This window comes from Thunnus maccoyii, chromosome 10, assembly GCF_910596095.1.
Source record: "Thunnus maccoyii chromosome 10, fThuMac1.1, whole genome shotgun sequence".
Taxonomy (NCBI): Eukaryota; Metazoa; Chordata; class Actinopteri; order Scombriformes; family Scombridae; genus Thunnus; species Thunnus maccoyii.
In genome coordinates, this window is record NC_056542.1 from 30,869,970 (window position 1) to 30,895,467 (window position 25,498).

The following is a 25,498-nucleotide window of genomic DNA, read 5'->3' on the forward strand; positions in this document are numbered from 1 at the left end:
GACAGAGCATATCAGATGACAGGGCTTCCTCTAGCAGGAGATGACCTGTCTAGGAAACCACTCATTTCTGCTCAGGTACAGGGCCTTCACTCCGCTCTGATAAGAGCCTGCTAGTGTCAGTGACGGGCTCCAACACCTGTTCATTCAAGCAGCGGAGCGGAAGACAGACAACAACAGACAAGCTCAGACTAGCATTGACTGGCTTGTCAGGCCTCACTTACTAATATAGGGGTGCAGTGCATAGGTGGTCACATTGTTTATCTCTACTCTCCTTCCTCTTTTGTAATACTGCTTATTTTCTGTCTGCACAGCCACTAATCATTTAAATGCAAACCCAGCAGGTATACTTTCTGTAACATCCTGGAAAACATTCATTTGTTGCGTTTACTGTACTGAAAAGTCAGCTTTGAAGGTGCGTGCAGAGCGAAAAACTACAGAAAGATGAGCCTCTGTGTTGGCGTCAGCAGCAACATGTGTTGTGTTTATGTACATGTTTTAGTATTTACTTCATTTCTATTAAAAGAGTACTCCACCAATCTAGCATTGTACTCCTATGACATTGTCAGACTCACAATGGACAGCTAAAAAGGATCAAAAGTGATTCAGCAGAACTGGAGATATTGTCTCGCCTAAATTACCCACAATGCAACTCGACTGTATAGATTGAGGTCTGTTATGCTATAGCGGCCGATGCCTCCAGCAGAGATGAAGAGCAGGCTCCACACCCCCAGCTTAGCTTTTTTTTTTTTTTTTTTCCATTCTCAAACTTATAGTCTTCAGCTCCAACCGACGCCGACTCACGTGACATCACTTGAGGCAGTTTATCAGATTTCACGACACTCCCTCTGGAGCCACAAAAAGCCTTTATGCTACTTTTTTTTTTCTTCACACATGCGGTAGTACTCCCAAGACATGTAAACAGACTTTGATTTATGATTTTTGTTTTATGGAGCATTTTTTGGACAGTTAATAGTGAAGAGACAGACAGGAAATAAGGGGAGACAGAGTGGGCCATGACATGAAACAAAGGGCCCCAGACGGAGTCAAACCAAGGATGTGAACGGCTGTAAACATTTGGCTGCCAGGGAGCTCCGTAAACAGATGATGATGTTTCAGTTTTTCTTGCATTTCTGTTAACGTCGGTGTTTTCATGTTGCTGTCTTTTACAGTATGGTGTATTTTGGGGCATATTTTTTTTCATGTCTGCGCTTTTGCTTTGTATGTGTTTTGTCCTCAGGGACCATGGCGGTTTCTCGGTCGCTGACAGAAAGGAATGCTGACATTTAAAGGACAGGCTAACAATTTTTCAAGTCTGTCTTAAAGCAATGGTCAGTTGCCCACGTGAACATTGAAACATGTTAAACATTCCTCCACTTACTATCCTTCCACTGCAGCTCAACAGGGAAATTACAAAAAAAAGACAGTTACTTTGGAAAATATCCATTTGATTTGACTAACTCAGACCGCTGGAGTCTCATATTAGCTTCAGATAAACCTTTGAATATGTTTTGCATGGGGGGAGGACTGTGGATTTTGTTCCCCATCACTTACATTGAAAGCACGTTAGGAAGGGATTTTTTAATGTGCTGTATGAACAGGAAGAACGATTACAGCGAGCAAAACCTGTTTCAGTGTTCATATGGGCACCTGACTGTTGTTTTAAGACAAACATTCAAAAATTGTGAAACTATCCTTTGAGAGGACATTATCGCTCGCTAAACAGAGGCCAGTTATCCCACAATTATTACACGAATAAGATGAAATACTATTAATAATGTTATTAATTTGTGTCCAGGGCTGTACCACCACATGTCTGCTTTACAGAAAGTTAGTGATGCAGCGTGCATGGTTTATCACAGCTGCATCCTCAATCATCCAGACATAATGGAGGCTGGAGGAGGAGGACCCAGTGTTTTCCTAACAGGCTGTCATTACTGTCACTGTCAGATGATCAGATATACTGTCTGCTCCTCAGACAGTCTACGGCCCCTCACTCTCCTGCAGGGCTAATGAAACAGTTCCATTAACCTCTGACAGAGACAAACACAGCCTCTGTCTGCTCTGTGTGAAGGAGGATGTCATCAGTTTACAAGCTAAACATGAGCTGGACGAGGCCGATCAGGCACGTCTGCTTGCTGTCACGCTGATGTAAAGACAACAACTTTTTACTCGAGGCATCTTAAAAGCCATATTCCACTTATTTATCCAAATGAAATTTATTCCAAATGGACAAAGGCTGCTCTAGTTAACATTTTGGTGGTCTTAAAGATAAACATATTAGTATAATGACATGATTTTGTGATAGCATGAATGTGTTTATACATTCCCTTGGTAGTCACTGCGTCTGGCTGTTTGTTTGTCAAGAAATATTTCCAGCACATAACTCCTTTTAAAACCACAAACTGTCATTTAACATTTGTGTTTGTGTACAGATTAAACAATCAAGATAAAACATGTTAATCAGGGAGCTTTAGAGGTGTTAGAAAGTGTGTTTTTGAACTTTGGGCAGAGCCAAGCTAGCTTTTTCTCACTGCTTTCAGTCTCTATGCTAAGCTAGGCTAACCACATCCTGATTTCATGCATCTCTCTAAAAATAAACTTGCTAACATGCAGTTTAAATGCCACCACGTGAGAATTAAGACTGAAATCTGTCATTTAGATTTTTTTCTTAAAAAAAACCCCCATCATTATATGTCTGCAGGGTTAAGTGTTATTATGATGGTTTAATGTTTCTCTGAGTAGCAGCCAGCTCCCTTTCCATCTGACAACACCGGTCTGTTCAAACCAGAGCCATTGCATAGTAAGAGATACATTTTCCATCAATTTTATAGTTTATCAAAATGAAATCAAAAGGAAAAGTGGATAAACTTCTAAACTTTTGCAGCGAATAATTCAAATAAGTGACTTGAACACAGTCTACCGATGGAAGATCCAGCGAAGAAGACAACAGGGAAAGAGACAAATCATAAAAGACGAGGTGATTATTGGCTCAGAACATCACGAGACGTGATTCATGCCTGTTCGATTATGAAGGATTTCATAGGATACGAGGAAAACAAAAACTAAAATGACACTGCAAGTCATATTCCCTCATTAAAAGGGCGGGCTAAAAAAGGTAACATTTATGTTTTCCCATCCCGTCGTAATAAGATGTTTTCCAATTTAGACTTCTCACGTCTCACCGTAAATGAATGCAGCATTAAACTGCCCTTTAAACTGTGATGTCACGCCCTTTAGCAGCAATGTGTCCATGGGGCAATCATAAGGATCAAAGAACGCAAATGAAAAATCAGCCTTGATGTTAGTTTGGATTTTGAATCTCTCTCAAAAAAAAAAAAAAAAAAACCTGTTTACTTTCCAATCTGGAACATTTTCATAGGTAAACACTGATAACGTTGATTCTGACCCAACAACCTGCTAGTAAATACACATACTTTGCGGCTGCGCGCACACACACACACTTCTACACATGCACACATAAAATATCAGTTAGCTTTGGGGAACTTGTGAGGGATTATCAACATCAAAGTCAATAGAAATGTCAGCCTGGCTATCTTTGGAAATGCCAGCAACCCTTTGCATATCCGTACCACACAACCAATACCACACACACACACACTGACACACACACACACACACACCTGCCCCTAGCAGAGGAGGTGATTAAAGCTGCTCTGGCGAGTGTGGCTTTTGATCTCCAAACATACTGGAAAGCACTTAAAGGCAAAGCCCAGTTAAGCAGCAGAAACAGATGACATCACACCCAATCAGGGTCTCCCACAGCCCCTCGGGGCCCCTCCCTGCAGCACTATCAACTAGATTAACAGGATTAAGCAAATACACCCGGCTCAGGTCGGCAGTTGGGCAGAATGTATTAGTAATATTGGGGCATTTTCAGGTCATCTGAATGAGGTGCATGGACTATTAGGAGGTAAGCACAGTCTGATGATGGAGTGGATGATCCGGTGAGCGCTTATGCTGAATGTCTGTGTGACTTCAGTGACGAAACTAGATCAAGAAATCCTAAATATGTTTCTGTTATCACTTAAAAAAAAAGCTTCCAAAGTTGTTTATATTTTTGCCTGCTAGTGGTGGAATTATGGGTAGATCCCTCTGTCTGTCAAAGAAAAGACTCCAGTGCAGGATTATATCAACTCTGATTGCTATGAAATTCATCTTATACATCTCCAGATGATGATATCTAAAGAATATCCTACAGTGCAACAGTCAGGTGAAAATTCCCATTCTTTACAGCTGTTTATATTGCAATGATTGTGTATGGGGGAGACGGTTTTTTGGGCCCTAGTGACCTGCAATTTTAACTGTGTCCACTATGCAAAAATGACCACACAATCCAGAACTGTTTCTGCTGACTAACTTCAGAGAATGAACCCTTTTGATCTGAAGACTGTATCAACACTTTATATCAAGTAGTATCTAGTACGACTGCAGTCTGCGTGGAAGTGCCTTAAAATGCTACCGATGGCTGCCAGATGCTCCAACTTCTCTCTAGAAAAACTAAGCCAATAATTTCTTAAGTGAGTCATTATGGTCTCAATTGCTAAATTCGGTCAGTCTAATAAGTGCGCTGGTGGTCATTTTGGAAATTATTGCTCCCTTAAGATTTGAAGTAGCTTTAATGCCTGCCGTGTGGGCGTTGACTGGCAGCTGTGATTGACAGATCCCTCACCTGCTGCTGTCTCCAGTTTGTGGATTCGTGCTGTCTCAGACCTTTGGAGTTGCTGTTTAAAGAATAAACAGATTTTTCTCCAGACACAGTTTATGTGTTTGTGGTTCAGAAGTTACACTAACAAAACCCTCAGAGGATGCTGTCATGCGATATTTCACCTAGTGTAATGTTACTTGATTATGAGACCTGCCCTGTTAGCACAATTTAGCTAAAGTAGCTAACGTTAGCCCAAGTGTGCAATGCTCGGTAAGTTAGCATTAGCTTGAGTCCAAGGTAGTGGGGCATGTTTCCACAATGTGAAAGGCAATACCCCGCACTCCTTATTTGGAAGGTCCTGCCTCCAAATGGAAAAGATGGCGCCGACCATAAGCTGCTCCAGTGTAAACCAATAGGTGACATCACACTTCACAATATACATTTTTATATACAATCTATGGTTTATACACGACTGTGAAGGCTTTAAAAAGAGCAAAAGTATATTGTCAGTATCTTGTTCTGGTTGTTCTATGGTTCTGTCATTTTTAACACTTTTAAATAACAAGGCAATACAAAGTGCATCACACAGACAAGATATAAAAGAAACATTAGGTGACGTTAAAAGACACATAAAAATAGGATTTAAATAGAATCAAATCAAAGATGGAGGTAAGTGAAAATTGAATAGAACAGAATTAACAGAAAAATAAAGAGCTACAGTGAAAAGGGAGATGTGAATAAATACCACCTAATTAAACAATAAAATAAATTTGCAGCATATAAAAGCTGCAATGTAACATTACATTAACAGCCTCTACTATATGTGTTGGTATTGGGGCTTTAGTCTTTTTGTCTGGCTCGTGTCAAACTCAAGGCCAGTGGTCCGAATCCGGCCCGGCACCTCATTTAATGTGTCCTGTGAGAGAAATAGAATTTTGGCAACATGTGTTGGTATGTATGTGTATATATGTGTGGGTATGGGTCATCTCAGGTGTTCAGCAATTACTGGCTCTAAAATGAATTTGATTTTGAGTCTAAAACCTTTGAAAACGTTTATATAGGTGGACTCTGGTCCACATCTGGACAATTAACAATTTAATCCTGACTAGGAACAAAATTTAACTGCAACCTGACCCAGACTGCTTTTGAGAGACACATCACTATGTCGTCACCTCAGCTGTCATCATTCAGCTGCCACTAGTCGCCACAGTTAGCAAGTTTGTTGAATAATGTAGGAGGTCTGGTTGATAAAATAAAATGCTAGCTGTACAATTTATCACAAATTGTAAATTGTACAGAAGAATAAGTCTTTTACTCTCATGAATAAAAACATTCATTTGATATTAGCAGTATATTCAGTTCTGTGCACTATTAAACGGTACATTTTTTCCCTTTAAGTATTGGTTAACTGAATTGAACTGTTGCATGTGGTGATCTGATGTCTAATGACTTTTGACCTCAGGATGTTTTCAGTATACCTCATTAAAAGCCGTGACATTTCTGTGAATGTGTGTTGTGTTTTAAGTCTGATGGGAGTAAAAGCCCATAAAGCTTTCAGAGAGACAATAACAGAGCCTGAAATGGATCCATCAGACCTCATCGTCTCCTCCCTGTTTACTACACACTGAGGAGGAAGCTTTGCTGACCTCTGAACTCCGACTCACTCATCTCCATCGGCAGACTGGTAACAGGAGACAACAGAGCTTCTCAGTCAGTCCTGGGACCAGCGCTGCCTGAGGCTACCAGCCCCAACACAACTCATCTCCCATGTCCCCCCCTGCAGCTGCCCTATCACCCCCCACCCTGCACTTCCCTGGGCAAAAGAGGAAACAGTCAGAATGGATGACTTTGTTTAAATCCCCCATTCCCCCCCACCGCCCCCACCCAGCCCCGCCTCGCCTCAGGTATCAAAACACATGGAGCTCCTTTATGGAAACTTGAGCTGTTAAGTCTTAATTAAGAGAACTCATACAGAGACAAGCACACACACGCACACACTCTAACATTACCAAACTCAAAATATACAGTATTACCTGATAATGTTGTTCTTAAGACAGAAAACAAAGTAAAATTGTTGAAACATATTATTACAGAAACATAACGGATGTACTTAATCATATTAGTACTGGTTCATTTTTCTTACTTTTATTTTTATCTCTGCCAGGCCTGAAGGGGATGATATGTTTGGTCATGTATATACGTTCAGTCCTGGCTGGGCTAAAAACAAGTCTGTTGCAGGCCATATTTTGGCCATCCATAGAAAAGTTTGGTCTTATCTTGAAGCAGAGCATCTGCAGATTCATTCCATACCTGATGTGTTATGATCCACTAAAGTTTGACATGATACGAGATGAATAAATCCCTGTTTCTGATATCTTTGCCACCATCTTGACTGTACCAGTGGTTCCCCTCTATTCATTCTGCTGCAGAATTATGAAAATTTCACACCATCATTAATATCAGTGGGCTACTAATGATTTTCACTCGCACAGTGTGTGAGCATGAAAACACCCTACGTTATTGTGGAATTGTTCTGAGTCATCGACTAGTGCATCAAATCCCAGAATCCTCCCACTCCTCATTCTTCAAAGGACATCTACGTGAAAGGTGCTGTTATAAGAGTAGTGTAGCTCCTTTAAGGAACAGGGCAGTGCACATTGTGTGTGTGTATAGCGAGTGTGTGGTTGAGCAAGTGTGAGAGAGCGAGTGGCAGAAAAGTGACGGTGGATGCGAGCAGAGCAGAGGAGAAGGTTAGCAGTAAGTTGTCAGTCTGGTAGTAAATGTACTGTACAGACTACAGTGTGTCAGTTAATACATGCTGCAGCTTCTCAAGACCAAGAAAAGTCTCATCTGTTGTTTCCCCAACCCCCCCTCCCTCCCCCCACGCACAACCACCGCCCAAAAGCAGTCAGCCTGGAGGAAACATTGCTGTTAGTTACTCTACTGAGTGCATTTTTCTATTCTATTATATGAACACTTTGAAAAACTGAAATTTGACAACTAGACGCAACATTTTAAATACAATACAATAATTTTTAAACATGGGACACTAGTCCCATGTTTTTATAAAATTCAGTTGCACTAAGTCCACTAATAATACTCAGCCTGTGAAGATATTTGTATAATATCTGTGGCTCTAATGTCTGAGAAAATAACCCTGATGATGTCATCAATTATCCTGGTTTGGGCTTGTAGAGTACAAATGTATAACAGAGTGCATTACAAAGTGGGGCAATGGAGTTTGAAAGATGTGGGCATCTACCAGGCAGGGAGAGTAAATGATGTAACTGCTTGCATTATTGGAAATATAGGATCCAGTGTTTTTGAGCTTGCACCATACTAGAGACTAAAGGTTAGGATATCTCAGCCTCAGCCAGGCTGTCATCCAGCCTTATTGAAGAGCACACTATATTGCTGAAGTGCCCCTTTAATAATAACATACCTACATGATAGCTGTAATTGTATTATATTTGCTTTTTTTAAATTTATACACAGTTTGTGTGTATAACAAACATTTTGTAATTATTAGCACTTTCCCCATCTTGATGTTTAAATTGAGTACTCCTTATGGTTTGCTTAGTTTTAATCCCTCTTCTCGCCCCTGGTGGCAGAGTCCAATATTCACTCTCTAGACTCTCTAAATGCTCCACTATGTTCACCAGCTAGTCGTTATCTTTGGCTGCTGTTTGGTGCTGAGCAGAAACTGTGAAAACAGCTGCCTGCTGTTGCTGGAATCAGGGTTGATGAGAGAGGTGAAGCGGAACCAAAATAGTAAAGTTTCAGGGCGTAAAACCAAAACAATGAGCTAAAAGATGGTAAAACACTTCGTAGAATTGAAAGGGCCTAAAGAATCAGGTCATGATTCTCTATGGGTTCATCACCACAAGCAGCACCTTACACATTGCACACTGTCATTTGATCGGTTGTTCATAGAAAAATACTGATTGGTGCAGATTTTTAAAAAAAAGCCTGGATAAAAGCAATAAAGTAGTGTTACATAAATAAAGTAATAAGTAAATAAATATCGCATTCACAGAAAGACACAGTAAAATGACCAGTAAAGTCCTAGTTCCAGTCATCCTGAGCCCAACCATGGTTGGAAAGTCCTGCAGCCCGCTGTGTGAAATGTGTGGCTGCTGTGAGAGTTTTTGGAGAACATAATTGAATCCAGGAAGCTGGGAAACCCAAATCCTGCCAGCGTGGTTAACAGTTCAAGCAGCTTTGCCATGACACTGCATGGAGCAGTGGCCCAGCTCCTTGCTTAATTAAAATGGATGATGAGAAATTGCTTTACAGCAGTAGTCATGGCAGGTTTAAATACAGTCTACAGCATTAAAACCTCAGCTTCAGCATGTGTTTGCTATAAGGGCTGAGCAGGGAGTTTCAACAGCTCACATCCAGTATCTTTTTAATGCTTTAAACAGAGGAAAGATACTGGAAAAATGACTGTAAAGTACTTTTTTCTGTTTAGTTGCATCAATAACCGCAAATCATTTCCATGGCAAGAATATTCTGTCAGTAAAACCTTAAAAAACAGAATATGATATGACAGATATGTTACTGTAATATACAACATTGCTACATGTCTTGGTGCATTGATTTAACAGCATGTACTGTTAGCTTGTGTAAATGAACAGCACATGGCAGAATGTAGCTTCAGATATGCAGATAATACAGACACCCAAACAGCGGTGCACTGTAGATCTATTTGAAGTAGGGCTAAACAATTGATTGAAATTTTATCGAAATCGCAATGTAGCCGACTGCAATATTTGTTAAAAGTGAAATGTGTATCAAAATACCATTTTAAATTAAATATCATCATGGTGCAGAGATGTCCTTGTCTACACATCGTATTTTACAGACTTAAGAAAACATCTGTGTTTTGAACAAATCCCCACAGAAATCACACCGTAATCATTTTGTTTTTCAATGGAAAATGAGAATAATGATGTAAAAATTATAATTCCCTGTAATATCACAAATTATATCGAATATTACAATATCAAAAAATAATAATTGCAATTAGATTTTTTTTTCAGCCCCAATTCAGAACTTTAACAGTCTTTTATCAAACTCAGAAGTGCAGATCAACTCATCGTGGCATTTGGAGGTTTCTTGGTCCTTTAGAGCCACCAATTTTAAATTTTTGGTGGCCACATAAAGCTGATATTTGTCTTGCTGCTGGCCGAAGCATGTTGCCGACAGCAGGAGCGAAACATTGACTGACTACTCTCATGGAAAACTAGCCAGCCACATAAGTCCCCACTGTCGACTCTCTCCCACTTCTCCCTGAAAAATCGCTTTTTAACTTTTGGTTTGTGAGTTGTCTCCTCTTGTGTAGGCATACTGACATCAGCTGCTCTCTTTACACCCGCAAAGTAATGCCACATTGTTGTTAAATAGTCTGTCAGATAAGGCTGGAGGTTCTCTCTGGCTTTCTTCTTCTTCTGATGAAATTTGCAGCAGACTAGATGCCGGTGTCTGGTAGGATGAGAAGATTCACCGGTATTTGGCCAGTAGCTGGTGCTAATTTCTATCCCTGACTTAAACATCAGGCAACTTTGGTTTAACGGAACTTAAAACAGTCAACAAGCTGGAGGAAAACACCTTAAAACCTCAGAGTCGGGGTCAGAACACTGAAATGTTGTGATTATTGTCTACACTATGGGTGTTTCCAAAGTAACCCATGGACATTTTTGAGGTATTATTGTGCGTGGTGTGCAGGTCGTCGTCTACTCATGAACCAGGAGGTATGCTGATACTGTTTAGTGCTGGGCGGCTCTAACTGGCTGGAGAGACCTGGAAAGATCCTCTGACCCTGAGGGTGGAAAAATATCAAATGAACAGGCTCATTTTACAACTGGATAATGAGAGGAAATGGTGCTGGCACAGTTTGATTCAGACTTCCTTCTCTTTATAAATGGTCTAATCTAGATATATGGGTAATTGGCTCGTTGAGTGAGTGCAGAGATTTGGGCTGAGGTATTGTGCCAGTGGCCCAGGTCTCAGGTTTCAACAGGAAGATGGATAAATGAGTTTCCCGTCATTGTAAGTGTGCAGCGCCTCTGGGCCTGTGCGCCAAACAAACACAATAATCTAACAACACCAAAGACTGGATAGGATCGCCCAACACCAATACAGGATGCTCATATACTAATACAGGAAAACTAAACCAAACAATGCAAACATGCATTTGTAACCTCTTAATCTCCTTGTATTACCCTGAAAATTTACCATTAAGTTTCTTTAAATTTAGGGGGGAAAAACTATATGATGGTATAAATATGTAAAATAAATGACTTTACCCACTGTAGTAGAAACATTTCTGACTACACCTCAGCAGAATAAAACTCAAAAACAGTCAAGATGCATTACTGATATGCAAACCATGAGGTGATCTCAAGCAAAATTATCCATGATAGAAAAAAAGAAAGAAAAAAAAAAATCAACCAACAATACCAAAGAGAGTCAGTGTTGGCTAATGTTATGTATAAGCTTGTTATAACACTTGTAACAAGTTGCATGACTTTCTACATAACAATAGTTTAATTGAGGATTTTCAGTCAGGATTTAGAGCCTATCATAGCACTGAGACAGCACTGGTGAAAGTTACTAATGATCTCCCACTTGCATCAGACAAGGGACTTCTCTCTGTACTTGTCTTGTTAGATCTTAGTGCTGCATTTGACACCACTGACCATCACATCCTATTACAGAGACTGGAACATTTGATTAACATTAAAGGAACTGCATTAAGCTGGTTTAAATCCTATTTATGAGATCGATTTCAGTCAGTACACATTAACGATGAATCCTCTATGCACACAAAAGTTAGACACGGAGTTCCATAAGGTTCTGTACTTGAACCAATACTATTCACCTTGTATATGCTTCCCTTAGGTAATATTATTCAAAGACACTCCATAAATGTTCACTGTTATGCAGACGATACCCAATTATATTTATCAATGAAGCCAGATAAATTCAGTTGGTTAATTAAACTCCAAGCATGCCTTAAGGACATAAAGACCTGGATGAGCGGCAATTTTCTGCTACTCAACTCAGACAAATCTGAAGTTATTGTGCTTGGCCCTCAACACCTTAGAAACACATTATCTAATGATATAGCTACTCTGGATGGCATTACCCTGGCCTCCAGCTCCAGCATAAGGAATCTGGAAGTTATCTTTGATCAGGATATGTCCTTCAACTCCCACATAAAACGAATTCCATGGACTGCTGCAAAAATCAGGCACATCCTGTCTCAAAAAGATGCAGAAAAACTAGTCCACTGATTTGTTACTTCTGGGTTGGATTATTGCAACTCCTTATTATCAGGCTGCCCTAACAAGTCTCTAAAGACTCTCCAGCTGATCCAGAATGCTGCTGCACATGTACTGACAAAAACTAGAAAAAGAGATCATATTTCTCCCATTTTAGCTTTGCTGCATTGTAAAATCCAGAATAGAATTTAAAATCCTTCTCCTCACCTACAAAGCAAAAAATGGTCAGACCATCCTTGAACCAAGACGCAGGTTACGATCTCTCCGCTACATACAGCCATTTGTTATCATGTGAATAACATTCCACATGAAAGCTCTTTTGCACCTGTAACTACACCTATCAGAGGTGTCATGGTGTACTAACACACCCTGGAGTACACCTGTCTATCACTGCAGCAAGGTGAGAAGCAGGTCAGCAAAAACAAGATTTTCAGTTGGTGTCAGGTGACAAATCAAACATATGAATCATTCTGTAACGGTCATATGCTCTTTTGAAAGCACTGACAATTTCATCCTTACAACAGGGGCACCAGGTCAGAAAACACTGTCTATATATGGGTCATTTAGAAAGGTAATGTTTTATTGTTTAGGTTGGAGGACTTCTTGGAAAGAATTAAAAACTCATACCTTTTAATTCAAATCCTGTTGACCAACTTGACCCTCAGTGCGAAAACACACTGCTGCATCACTGATTCTCCCACTTTTCATTGGTTATTACTGCCACTACATTTTCTGAAGTGACTCTGGACCAAAACGTCAATTACCCAGTGAAACCATGACCTACGAATACCAGCATGGTTTTGACTCATTTACTCCACTTTTCTTAAGTGCAATCGGAAATGAGAAAACTCTTAAATAAACTGTTTCTTTAGGAAATGCCTGTGTGCACCCACAAAATAATAGACTCAGTGCAAATAAACATAGTATACAGACAATGGGATATTTATGTATTAATTATTTGGACTGAGAAAAAGCAGATGTAAAGCATTGAAAAAAGTAGATGCATGGAAAAAACTATTGAGGTACGGTGCTAAAAAAACGCAGAGCTCCTTGCCCGTTTTACAGGGCTGCAGGGCTGGTGAGAAGCCAGCCTGGCTCAATCTGTGTTTTTCTCTCTCCTCTCTACGGGCTGCGGCAGGGCTTCTCCTCACCAGAGGTAATGATGGCCTCATTTTTGGCCGAGATCTGGAAGGAACAGGAAATTCTATGGCTCTCCTCTGAGAGGTGGTTATATTACTAGGACGCCACTAATAAAGGCTGGTGCCGGCCTGGGATTCCACGTCTTGCTCTCTCCTTCTCTTTTCTTTCTCTCTGTAGTCTCTCTTTCCAACTCTCCCTTTATTTCTGTCTTCTGCACAGAGAAGGGCTGCACTATTTGAGGCCCCATCAGGACGCACATCCATATCCGATGGAGAAGACACAATAAAATAAATAGGTCTTTGTCTGTTTACTGAAAATCACTGACTGCTACTTGTGCTTTGATTCGACCCCCCTTGACAGCTTTTCTCTATAAATCACAACAGTCACACTGTAGATTGTTCACTTCCCAAGCCTGTGATGAAGCTGCCAGCCACACTCTGGCAGAGTCTCAGGCTGAGGCCTCACACAGTAATAATACCCATACAATCCATCCCCCTCCATCCAAGTTCTTGCTGCTCAGCCAAAAAATGATATCTGAGAGATAGAGCTTTTTGCAGGAGGCCGGCTTTGCCAGCAGTGCAGCAATCTTACTGTAGCTACTGTTAGCAAACTTCAGGTAGACACTACTGTTATATTACTGACACTGACTTGACACACATGCAGTAAAATATGGCAGGTACACTGAAACCTGATATAAGGGAAACAGGTTTAGGCTTGCATAGGTCTGATTACTTAAATCTCAGCGTGGTGAGGAAAAGACGCAGAGGAACCGAAATCAGAGAAGCCAAACAACAATGGCAACGTGGAACCCCACCCTGTCCTACGCCCTGGAACATAAGTAGAACATTCCCCTTCCTGAACAGTTTTATTACCCACTAGAGGTATTTGGACTGTGGCATCATTAATTTTGTTTTTTTTATTTTTAGACTCTTGATATTATCTTGCAACTGGGTATATTTTTGTTATTTGAACCATTTTAAATAGCTCTTTTTTAACCCATTATCACATTTGATTTTTTAAGTGGCTATGAGCATTTTACACTTACATCTCTAGCAGAAACCACTTCACTATCTGCCACCTGTAAAATGTAAGTTCAATATCCTTTCTTCTATTAATACCTCTCTTTAATGATCACTTATTTACTTTGGCTTGGGAAATCAGCTTGTATGAGCTTGTGAGCTGGTAGCGGCTGCCCATACTGTTTAAGAGCAGGAGGGGTTGAACTAATTAACCTGAAAAACGAAACCAATGATCTGACAGTGGCTGGAAGCTGCACAGAGCTTTAGACTGGAATGTTGATTCTCAGTGAGATTAGCGGCAATACCGACCCTTTCACATTACACAGAGGTACGTGGTACCAAGAAAATATGGAAAATGATAATTAGTTTAGCTTTGAGGGTGAGGGTTAACAGGCGTGACATCCTTGTTTGTTATTTCTGTTACTTTCTGAAGTAAATCTTTTTTGAAAATAAACCCGTCCTGCTGAAGAGAATCTAGAATCACTGCTGTACTGTTGTCCCACTGGAGAACCTCTATATTGCATTGAAGACCTGCTGACCTGCTTTACAAAAACACTAGTTACTAGATACTGGAAATCAAATCTGCGTCTGGAGACGTGCAAGTTCAAATCCCAAGACAGCTGAAAAAATCGTGGGTGGTAAAAGCAAATATTACTCTCTTCTCCTGCCAATACACTAAACCACCAGTGTTGTACTGGTTATACTGTGCAGCTCCCAGGAGTTGAGAAGGTGTTTGAACGTATGAATATGATGCAGAGTTTAAAAAGCTGTAACAAGGAATAATACATAAAAAAGATTACATAACAGATGGACAATAACAAGAAACTGTACATGACTTGCCACTGCATATGCGTAGCCTACTGTCCACAACACTATATTATATTTTTGTCATAATCATTAACAGTTGCTCATATTGAAAGATGAAACACAAAGCTTGATACTGACATGAACTGACTGCTCTGAGATCACATGTATGATCCCACACTCCATTTTGGGTATGGAGCATTGTTATGGAATGAGTCATTTAGCAAGGTTTAACCCCCACTAACATGGTTCTCATTACCCTCACCATAGCCTTGAGTGTGCTGGCATAAGCGGGCCCCCTCCTCCCCCGCTCCTCCCCTTTGGCAACACACACACACACACACACACACACATATAACAGAGAGCGCTGCAGTGTGGATATTTATACCCAGGTCTGTGTTTCCCATTAGGACAGCTCTGCCTCTGTCTCTGCTTCACCACACAGCGCTCACTGGAGGAAATGGAACTCTGGGTTCAGTCACCTCACAGACGGCTCCCTTCGGTCCCAGCACTTGTTATGAAGCACTGATGAGGGGAATCCTCAACAACTTATGCAATGTGAGGAGGATCTTCGCGAGGTGCGAAGGAAAAATACTGTCAGCGTGTTATTTTTCACCTGTCTAGCTTAGCTCTGTGCATTCATAGTGATAATGGTTTACAGAAAAGAAGGGTAATCATGAAGCGAACGGCTGTAAGTTACATAACGTCATCCCTGATCAATGACCTGGATCACAGCTCAGTAAACTGACTAAATTACTGTGCAGCTCACACCAAGCATGAATCAGCCAACATCACTCACACACACAATCTTTAAACCTTAATTTTTTCAGCTCAGTATTGAAAATTGTTTTCAACAAGCTAGCAAAAGTAATCCCACTTTTCTCACTTTCTTACATCATGCTAATTTAGCTATTTTCTTCATAAAAGAACCCTCCCTCTTTGACATAAAATGTGATTGGTTAGTTTTAATATCACTCAGAATGTGTCCTTTAGGTGCCTCAGCTAGGCCATCTAAAAATTATAGAGGGACCACCAAAGATGGGGCTCTTGAATATTTATTTTCACCTGGTACTTAGCCAAAGTAAGATCCTAATAAGGTTTTTTTCTTCCATTTCTGCATGATTTCAGACCAAATTTCAGCAGTGGGATGGATTTTTTACAGACACATTTAGTTTGACTTTTATTGCATGTCATTCCCCCATTTCTCTCTCCCCTTGTGACCTGTCATCTCTCTACTCACTAATAAAAGGTATACAGTGCTTTTTTTTAATCCAAGGTGCTTTTGTTTCTAATGCTCACCCATTCACACACACACACACACTGGGGTTCAGTATCATGCGCAAGGACAGTTCGACATGCAGACTGGTTCGAACCACCGACCTAACATTAACTGATTTTTTTAGCCACTTGGCCTCAAGTTGTGAACACAATACTGACATTTTAAGTTGCTTTGTTAAACTTGTTAAGCTTATTTCCACATCCAGCAGTTACGGAGCGACATCATCATTCATTTGGAGTCGTGTTTCTGTCCATCTGGTGAATTTAAGTCCAATATTCACTCTCTTTTAGCTCTGTTTATGCTCTTTACCAACTCCTGAGGGAAATATCTGGCTCTTCAGCTGCTAAATACTCCACTATGTTCACCAGCTAGTCCACGGCTAACTGTGTGTGTTTGCTGTTTGGTGCTGAGCAGGTAGTGTAGAGTGGCTTTTCAGAGCTTTTTCTCTAAAAACAGCTGCTGCAGCTGAAAACCATGCAACGAGAGCTCTGAGAGTGAACCAAAACAGTAAAGTTGCAGCTGGACAGTTAAACAATGATCTGAAACTGCTGAGTCCGGGGATAATTCTCCGCAGGTTCTTCACCATGAGCCACCCCTCTGACATTACACATTATCATCTGATTCATTGTCATTAGAAAAAATATCAATTATAGCTTCTTTAAATCTCCACCGTAACTTACATCAAGCTGATGTAAAGGTGATATAAAAGACAGGCACATGGAAAAAGAGTATGACCAGAAAGAAAATCTCTAAATTACAAAATATAATCCTGTGATGCAGTGAACGTGACAGATGGAAAGTGATCTCTAGGAAACATGTTCCAAAAATAAAAGAGGTACGTTTATTTTACAGGGTTTTACCCCTCACAACATCCCTGCTTATAAACAGCCATAACCACACTCTCCCATCTTAACTGTGAGCTTGTAAAGTCTTTATGAGGCCACTTAGATACGAACACCAGTTGATTTGGACCAATGAAAACTGTGTAGTTCTTCCGTTCATCACTCTTGACAGTTTTCCTCTCCCTGTGTTGCTCTCGAAGGCACGAAACTGTAGCTTTAGTACTCGGCTGGCCCTTTCTTCTCCTCGTGGCTCTTATCTGCAGCTCTTTAAGAAACAGTTAAGGTTGAAAACAGACGGCTTCCATTAGGACATTTCATGCTTGCATAGTTTCATTCAGTTCAGCCTCAGACGGAGAGAGAACGGGCACACAAAAAAAATTGAATTTGATCAGTTTCCTCTCTTCAAACTTTCTTTCTTTTTTCCTCCGTGGAGCAGCTATGACACTCAGTACTGAAGAGAAAGGAGGGAGGATGAAACCTGATTGAACGCATGTGTGGCTGATTAGCATCATTATGTGCTTTTAAACTAGAGAAATACAATCAAGTGAGGAATGGGAGACCCTTCTCTTGCACCGCAGTGTTCCCATCGCTCTTTGCGGCTAAAATAAATACAACCACGTTATCAGTATGGAATGGCAGAAAGATGAATGTTTTGAGTATGATTTGAATTTGCTGGAAATCAAGAGGTTTTATGAAGCAAGTATAATTCAAGATGACCTCAAAGAGATATTGTCCTGTACTCACACAAAATATAAGATCCTCTAAATCTGTTGCATTTGGAATAAACTAAATCACAAAAAACCAACAAAGGCGTGTTCTACATGGAAAGACTATAGGTTTTCTGACTGATGATTTGGTAAATGTATGAAAAGAAAGCATGCACATGCCGTGATGCTAATCAGAAAACTTTTCTGTTTTGAGCAGGAGGGGTTGAACTACAACAGTCACACTGTAGATTTTCTGTTTCTGGGAATCTTCAACCATCTGGATGAAAAAACATTCAGTCTGCTGATAATAAAAACTCTCTTTAACCTGTTTTTTAAGTTATGACTCCAAATATAGATGGTGGCCAAGTGACCTTTGCTCAGCTTATTATGTATGTGAACTAAACTTTACTACATTTTACTATGACTTTTATTTGTCTATACTGATGATACTTTCTAATCTTTTCTTTATATTTTTGAACTATATTTTTTTCTAATATTGTAAAAGCATATGTCATTTCTGCTTCCTTGCTAGAAAATATAGTTGCAACTTGAGAAACAGGTTACTTTTTTTTTTTTTTCTGGTGCAGCATATGGAATATTTTCTCATCCAGATGGTAAGAAGAGTCTTTTAGGATTCTGGAAATGCCTTCAGAACAGCAGTAAGTGTTGTTAAAAAAAACCTTCTGGGATTTACAAAGAATGATGGGTATTTATTTTTCAGAAAATCAGATGCTTAGCTCTGTGGGAGCAAATGTAATGATGACACATGAGATGAACAACCTGGGGTTGATAAGAGACATGATCCTGAACATTTAACTTATGAGGCTGGATTCATGTTTAGTGATGTTGTGTGTTTTTCTGGATCCTTCACTGAAATAAATACGGGGCTGCATGAAGTAATGCAACAGGTATAATTTATACATATATGATGTATCTGGCTGAACAGATAAACAGACTGTGTGCATGTTTATTTGCATGTGTTTACTATATGTGTGTATGTATTGTACATGACTGTATAGGTGTACATGTACTGTACCCATTCAGTGTTTACATCTTTGTTATTTAAACTAGAGCTGAGCAATATATAGAATTCATTTGAATTGTTTTATCCAACAAGTCCTCCAAATTAAATGACCAAATACGTTGTTTGACCATGTGATTCCAGTAAGTGTGTGTGTGTTTTCTAACAGTGCCTCTATTGGCAGTAACTAGCAGGTAATTTGTCTGTGCTTTCCAAAACTGTTACAAATCACTGTATAACAATAATGTCTTTTATGATGTGACAACACTGCGGTTCAGGTCTGGTTAGGTTTAGGGGACAAAAACCACTCGGTTAGGTTAAGGGAGAGATCATGGTTTGGGTTAAAATGATCACTTTGTTAAGGTTGGGGAAACATGTGGTGTGGGTTAAAGTTGCTACTTCCATAAAGTTAACATCGTAGTTGCGGTTTTAAAAAACAAAACAAAAACCTGTCCCATCTACTGCGGTAAAGTCCAGAGTTTGGTTAACACCACCTACCACCCCTCCTTCTCCAGATTGGAAAATTTGTTGACATATTCATATACCATATATGTCCCATTACCTTGGATGAGAAAGGTCATCTGAACTGCACCAGGTCATAATTACTTTGACTGCTAGAGGGCATCTGTCACTCAAATGTACTCTACGTTGTTTCTGGGCAACTGACATTATGACCTATTGTGTTGTTTTTCTTGATAGAACAGTCTCTTATTAAAATAGAGCACAAAAGTGTTACTTGAAGTCAAAAAGTAACGCATATAGCTGCTACATTAGCTGTCATACACTGTGGTAAACACCATATGCACCTGCTGCAGGATTCTACTCCATACCTGCTGGGTAGCTAATGCTAGCTTGCAGCAGTGTGCAGGTATCGGGGCTGATGTGCTGACAAGAAACACAAACAGTAGAAGCAGATGAATTAATATGCAGACTGTTCTGCTCTGTCTGCGCTTCAAGTGATTATTAAAGCTCTATTTATTTGAATCATCTGGCAGTGACGGTCCATAGCTGTGTGTGATCACCTTTATTTTTGAATATGCATAACAATGACAGCCTTGCAGGTGGTACAGGCCTTTTATTATCCTTGCATGAAACTCTAAAAATAGCATGATTGAGCTGTAGTTTAAGCCGTTGTTTCATGATCACTACAAGTATGTATGAGCATCTGTCCCCCCCTGTGTACTGTCTGTGTCATAGTTAAGAGGCAAATATATGTAGGCGGTTGAATTAGTGTCCCATATGATGCGAGTTGGGTCATAATTTACCCACAGAATTAACAAATAACCTGCTTTGAATAAACTGCACTCAGGGAGTGTGAGGAGTGTTTCTGGATGTGTGGTAGTTGGCAGCAGACGTGCCAGCAGAGCAGTAATTGAAATTTTTATGAATTGTGGATTTGACTTGCCGGTTTCATGTAGAAGAAAGCATCAGAGAGAGCAGATTGGGCAGATGTGGTGAGTTGAGATACGGGTGGGAGCTGGGAGAGATAATCATACGACCCCCACCCCCAACCTCCCACCCCCTCCATCCCTTAAGACACAGCGCCCCTGTGATTGACACCCTGGTTGGAGCTCTCTCTCTCTCTGTCTGTCTCTCAAGGGAATAGCTTAACAGTGCGATCTTTGATAACAGCGTCACGCACTATCACAACCCTTCATTATGATTTGTGCTAAAGAATTGACAGCGACTCCTCGGGGAGAACTGCCGAGCCCTCTCTCTCTCTCTCTCTCCGCTCCCAGTGTGGTATCATCTCCACACTGGTATTAGCACAGAAACAAGGCCATATATAGGTTTAGGGCTTTAGCAGACCTTATCTAAATTGTAATGCAAATGATATGCGAGTCCGTGCATGTAACTGTTGCTTTTCAGTGCAAGGAACCAACAGCTGAAGGAAGTGGGAAAAAAAAAAGAGATAAAACGGGAACAAGTGAAAGGCGGTGATCTGACTTGCGCAGCATAGGCAGTGACATTCGTGGGTGTGTGAGTGAGAGACAGCCTAAGAAGTATATAAAACAACACATCAGTCATCCACAGGTGGAGACAGGGAGGTGGAGTTCACAGTGTCAGGCAGCGTGGTGCCAGCTCATTTGGCGAGATGCTGCTGCTGCTGCTGTTGAAGAGCTGGAGCTGCAAAAAGACACACAGCTGACCTTGAGGCGGTTTGAAATTCAACAATGAGGAGGAAAATAGAAATCTGGAGGGAAAAAAAAGAACAATGGAAGTCCGTTTTCCTGAAGCCTGCTATTATTTTTTATAGCTCATTCCACTGGGTTCCAGGAGTACCCACACTGTATTGAGAAATTCAGTTTTATGTACAAATATGTTGTGGTTACATGTAGTGAAATACCAAAGAGACTGTACAGGCTATTTGTAGTAATGAGACAAAAGATCATACCAGTATTTTAGAATGTTTTGTGTCATTTAATAAACATTTTGCCACCTTTCAAGCATACAAAAGTGAAAAGTAAGTACAGCGTTGAGGTACTTCCATTAAGTTACTTTATACTCCATAACATTTCAGAGGTAAATGTACTTTTTAGTTTACTACTAAGATTTGACAACTTTGCAGTCTCAAAGGTCCTTTTACATAGAGTGAGTTATAGATCAACTGCAGGAAAATGCTGAATGAAGAAAAATGAAGAACATTTATTCTCCTGGTTATTTCAATAAAGTTTCCACAACAAAAGGACAAGATGGCGGTAGAACAGTCCGTGCGTCTTGGAGCGATGAGCCCTTCATTTGAAAAGAACCGGTCTGGAATCAGCTGTATCCATGATGGTAAGACTATAACTATCAGTGGACAGAGACTTAAACTAGGTCGACCATGTTTTCAAACCCTCTTACCAGGACCCTTAAGTGTCGCTATCACATGTTCATGCAGAGGTGTTTTCTTCAGGATGGGGGACAATTATTTCAGCCCTTAGCACACCTACTGAGCGCACCTTTCAACACCATCAACAGCACCTCAGCGGACAAAAAAATATGTTTTGTCTCCCAAAATCCACCAATCATTAGTATTTGTCAGTGTGCAAATAAGGTAAAAAAACAAGGTACAAATCTCTATGTGGCCTATAAACAACTTTATAAGCTAGAACATAAAATAAATGTAACTTACATCTTCACAACGCTATGCCACGAGCTGGTCGTGAGTTTACAAAGATTAAAACTTCAAAACATTAAATCACAGTTGCATCTTGTTAATAACAAAAACTAAGAAAGTTCCCTTTAGAAGATTGCTGGCTACTTCATGCTTTGCAGTCTTTCTTCTTAGTTAGACTTTTTTGCATTATTTATATTTTTATATTGGGTTAGGTAATAATGAGTGGGACAGAACATGATAAACGTCTATGTAAGCACTGAAAACAAGTATCAGTATAATTATTAGTTTAATTGTGGTAAAAACCAGGACATTTTAGTGTTTTATAAATATTTGTTGGGACTCAGGATATCCAGCTTTAAACTGGGACAATCCTGGTCAAACCAGGATGTCTGGTCACTGTAACTTAAGCCCTTTTGAGAGATGGAATATGTAACATTGCTGGCTTCATCTCTCTGTTAAAGTGATGACTGTGTATCATTCAGATGTGTCAAACAGACATGTCAGGACATTTAGGGAAAGAGACGCGGTATTTGGTTGGTAGGTTGATTTTCATAACACATTTAACTGAACTAAACCCAGTGGTTTGGAAAGCAATCAGCAGTAATGTGTTACTGTCATTTGGAGTAAATTGGCTACAAAACGCAGTGGAAGTTGGCCTGGGGGAGAAGTAAGTGTCTTACTATGTGACTATTTAAGCTGGACGGTGATGTAGCTGATTAGTTTTAGCATTCTTATAGTGTGCCCTGAGCCTGATGTGATGCTCATTGGAGCAGATAACTAGACAAATGACAGGTCTGGAGAAGCCCAGAGCAATAGAGCAGCTGTTGCTGACAAGCAAGTGGCACAAAAGTAGAAACATAGTGAAGGCAGCCTGTGGACGTGTGTGACCTCAGAGTGCCAGACTCACTCCAATACACACGACACTACCAAGACCTTTCTATCATTTACTTTATGTTGTCCTGTCCCCAAATTAGCAATGAGTTCAGCTATAGATTTCACTGTGATATGAACACCCATCAAGTATATAGTAAGTATTCTCTAATGATCAGCTAAATAGCATGCATGAGTGAATAAAACTAAACATCAACATCCAAAAAAACCCAAAAAACACAGAGATTCAGCAGCAGTAGATACTTATCTTAGGCTCCGGCCGAATGGTGAGTGGAAGTCCAGGTAACAGGCTCCTGAGAGAGTGGATGTGGTCCAACGGCGAACAGGAAAACTTTGCTTCTTGATGACCAGCTGACTACAGAGTATCAGAATGCAGCCAACAGCAAACAATTATTCACTCCTTTAAAAAGTCATCCAAAATAGTGTAAGTAAGGTCATAATGTCCACACTACACACCTATATGTACACCTGAATATGACTGGATGTTACCGGCCACACAGTTGTGAATGAGCCAATGCAGAGGCTAGCTAGCTGTGCTTCCCTCCGGTCATGCTGCGGCTAACGCTCCGCTAGCCTCTCGGCTAACGTTAGCCCCGGCTCTCCATGTGGAGGAAGCACCGGCACCGTCAGGGTGAAACAGTCCGTCGAGGAGCTGCCATAGGGAGCTGCTAAGTTCGGCTGCACAGATAGGAAACACCGCGGCTGACAGGATGTACCCATGGATGTATAAAGAAAACTGGATACAGCGTCGGAGACAGGGCTCCGTTCATTCCTATGAAAGTTGCTCAGTGGCGCGTGAAGCAATAAAAAATCGACTTCCCGGTATGAAAGCACCCGGATCTTCCGCATTGTGCGGCCCATAGAGCATGCGCACTAGTGACTTTCGCTAGCCGAGTCGGCTACTTCCGGTTTAGCCCTCCGGCTAACTTGAATGGGGATAAAACAATTCAATCATGCGGCTCTTCGAGGCTTTTGAAATGTGATCGGACCGAACGGATTTAATTCTGACAGTGAGACAAGTCATTTCGCGGGGGTTGTGACGCTCAGAAAAATTTGTTGCTTGTCTGATTTACAGACGTCTTTTTCACAATGTAAGTCTATGGGGAAAAGTCTTTTTGGGCCAGTGGGCATCACGTTGTAATTACACGGTTTGACCGCTATGTCAAATTTGCTTGAAAGCCTGGCGCTCTTCCTGTATCCAGTTCTCTTTATACATCCATGGATGTACCACTCTGGAGAAAAAAATCTTTTTGGTTTATAACCAGCGTATTAGGTGAATTACCGCCACCTTCTGCTCCGGCGTGTGGACCAGAGATTAAATCCTACACATTAATCCTGTCTGTCTAATAAACTCAAAGAAAACTCTACCTCTCCACCCACTTGGCAGGTTCATTAAAGTTTTAACGCTGAGCTCCTGAACTCCAATCTTCCTAAATTCTTCCTTTATATATTGTCTTTCCTGATCATACTTAGTACAATCTATGCTTGCATGCATAATAGTCTCCTCAGCCATCTGGTAAAAAATATGTGCATATATCGGTATCAGCATCGGCAATCGGCCACAATGAGTTGGAAATATCGGCATATGGATATTGGCAAAAAATCCAATATCATGCATCCCTAAACTTAACTATTTAAATATCTATTAACAAATAAGTTGTTTCAAGTTACTCCACAAATTCTATCCAGCACAATGCTACCTCCAGAGACTTAAGACATCACACATACAGTTCTGTGATCAATGCTCAGAGACAGTCCACTGCTTATTTTGGTTTTGCAACTACACACACTAATTAATTTTAGTCCGATATTAACAAGTTTATTCATACATCTTCACTGATTTTCTGTTTGCCCTTCATAGTTTGGTTGTCACAATTTTCAGAACAATCATACACGATTTTTTAAAATTATAAATCTAATTTGTATTCTTGCCAAATACCACATCTATAAATGTAAATTCACAAAAAAAACAATGTATTGTATTTAAATATGAATTGATGCACTACATATAACGTGAAAGGAGATCTTCCCATTCAAAAGCAACTAAAATTGTGCATTTTCCTTTTTGAATATTCCTGATTTTTTTTTTCCTCTCTATTGACTCTTTTGATGTGCCTTGTTTCTTTTTTGTCTTGTTGTTTGCCCCTGGCTCTTTATGTAATCTGTCTGTTGACTGTGCCGAATAAAGTAAAAAAAAAAAAAAAAAAAGAGAGAGAAAGAAAATAGAATCTTTTCCTCAGCAAAAGATGGCAGGCAGACTGCAAATATCTGAAAGAACTACTTCAACATTTTTGGAAATTTGCCTTCATTCTGAGAGTGAGATTAAAGATTGATACATATCTCTGCATTACACATGGAGCTGGAGTTAGCATGTGGTTAGCTTAGCTTAGCATACACCTGGGAGCAGGGGGAAACAGCTAGCTTGGCTCTGTCCAAAAGGCTGAACTATTCCTTTAAGTATTTCCTTTAAGTCTTAATTAATATTAATATGCCACTATTTTTTAATGCAAATCAACTTCAACAATGTTCAAGTATCAAGAGTTATTTTCCTGATACAATATCGCCTTCTTTCAAGACACTGACATTCACTCACACTGAAACAACTGCACTGGGAACATGAGTTATATCTCAGATCAGTGGCAGAAATCTTTCTTGCTTTGAGAAAGTGAAAGACAAATCTTGGATGCTGAATCTTAGACTAAATTTGTTTTTAAGATAAAAACTTTTTGCAGTGTAAAAGGGG

At 40.2% G+C, this 25,498-nt stretch overlaps 1 long non-coding RNA gene across 1 annotated transcript; it reads right to left on the reverse strand.

Moving 5' to 3' along the window:
* Positions 1 to 17,012: 17,012 nt before the first annotated feature.
* Positions 17,013 to 23,663, reverse strand: LOC121906356. Its single transcript, XR_006098604.1, has 3 exons — positions 23,212 to 23,663; positions 19,571 to 23,110; positions 17,013 to 17,301 (listed from the first exon to the last, which is right to left on the reverse strand). It is a non-coding gene; the product is annotated as an uncharacterized LOC121906356 (long non-coding RNA).
* Positions 23,664 to 25,498: the final 1,835 nt, after the last annotated feature.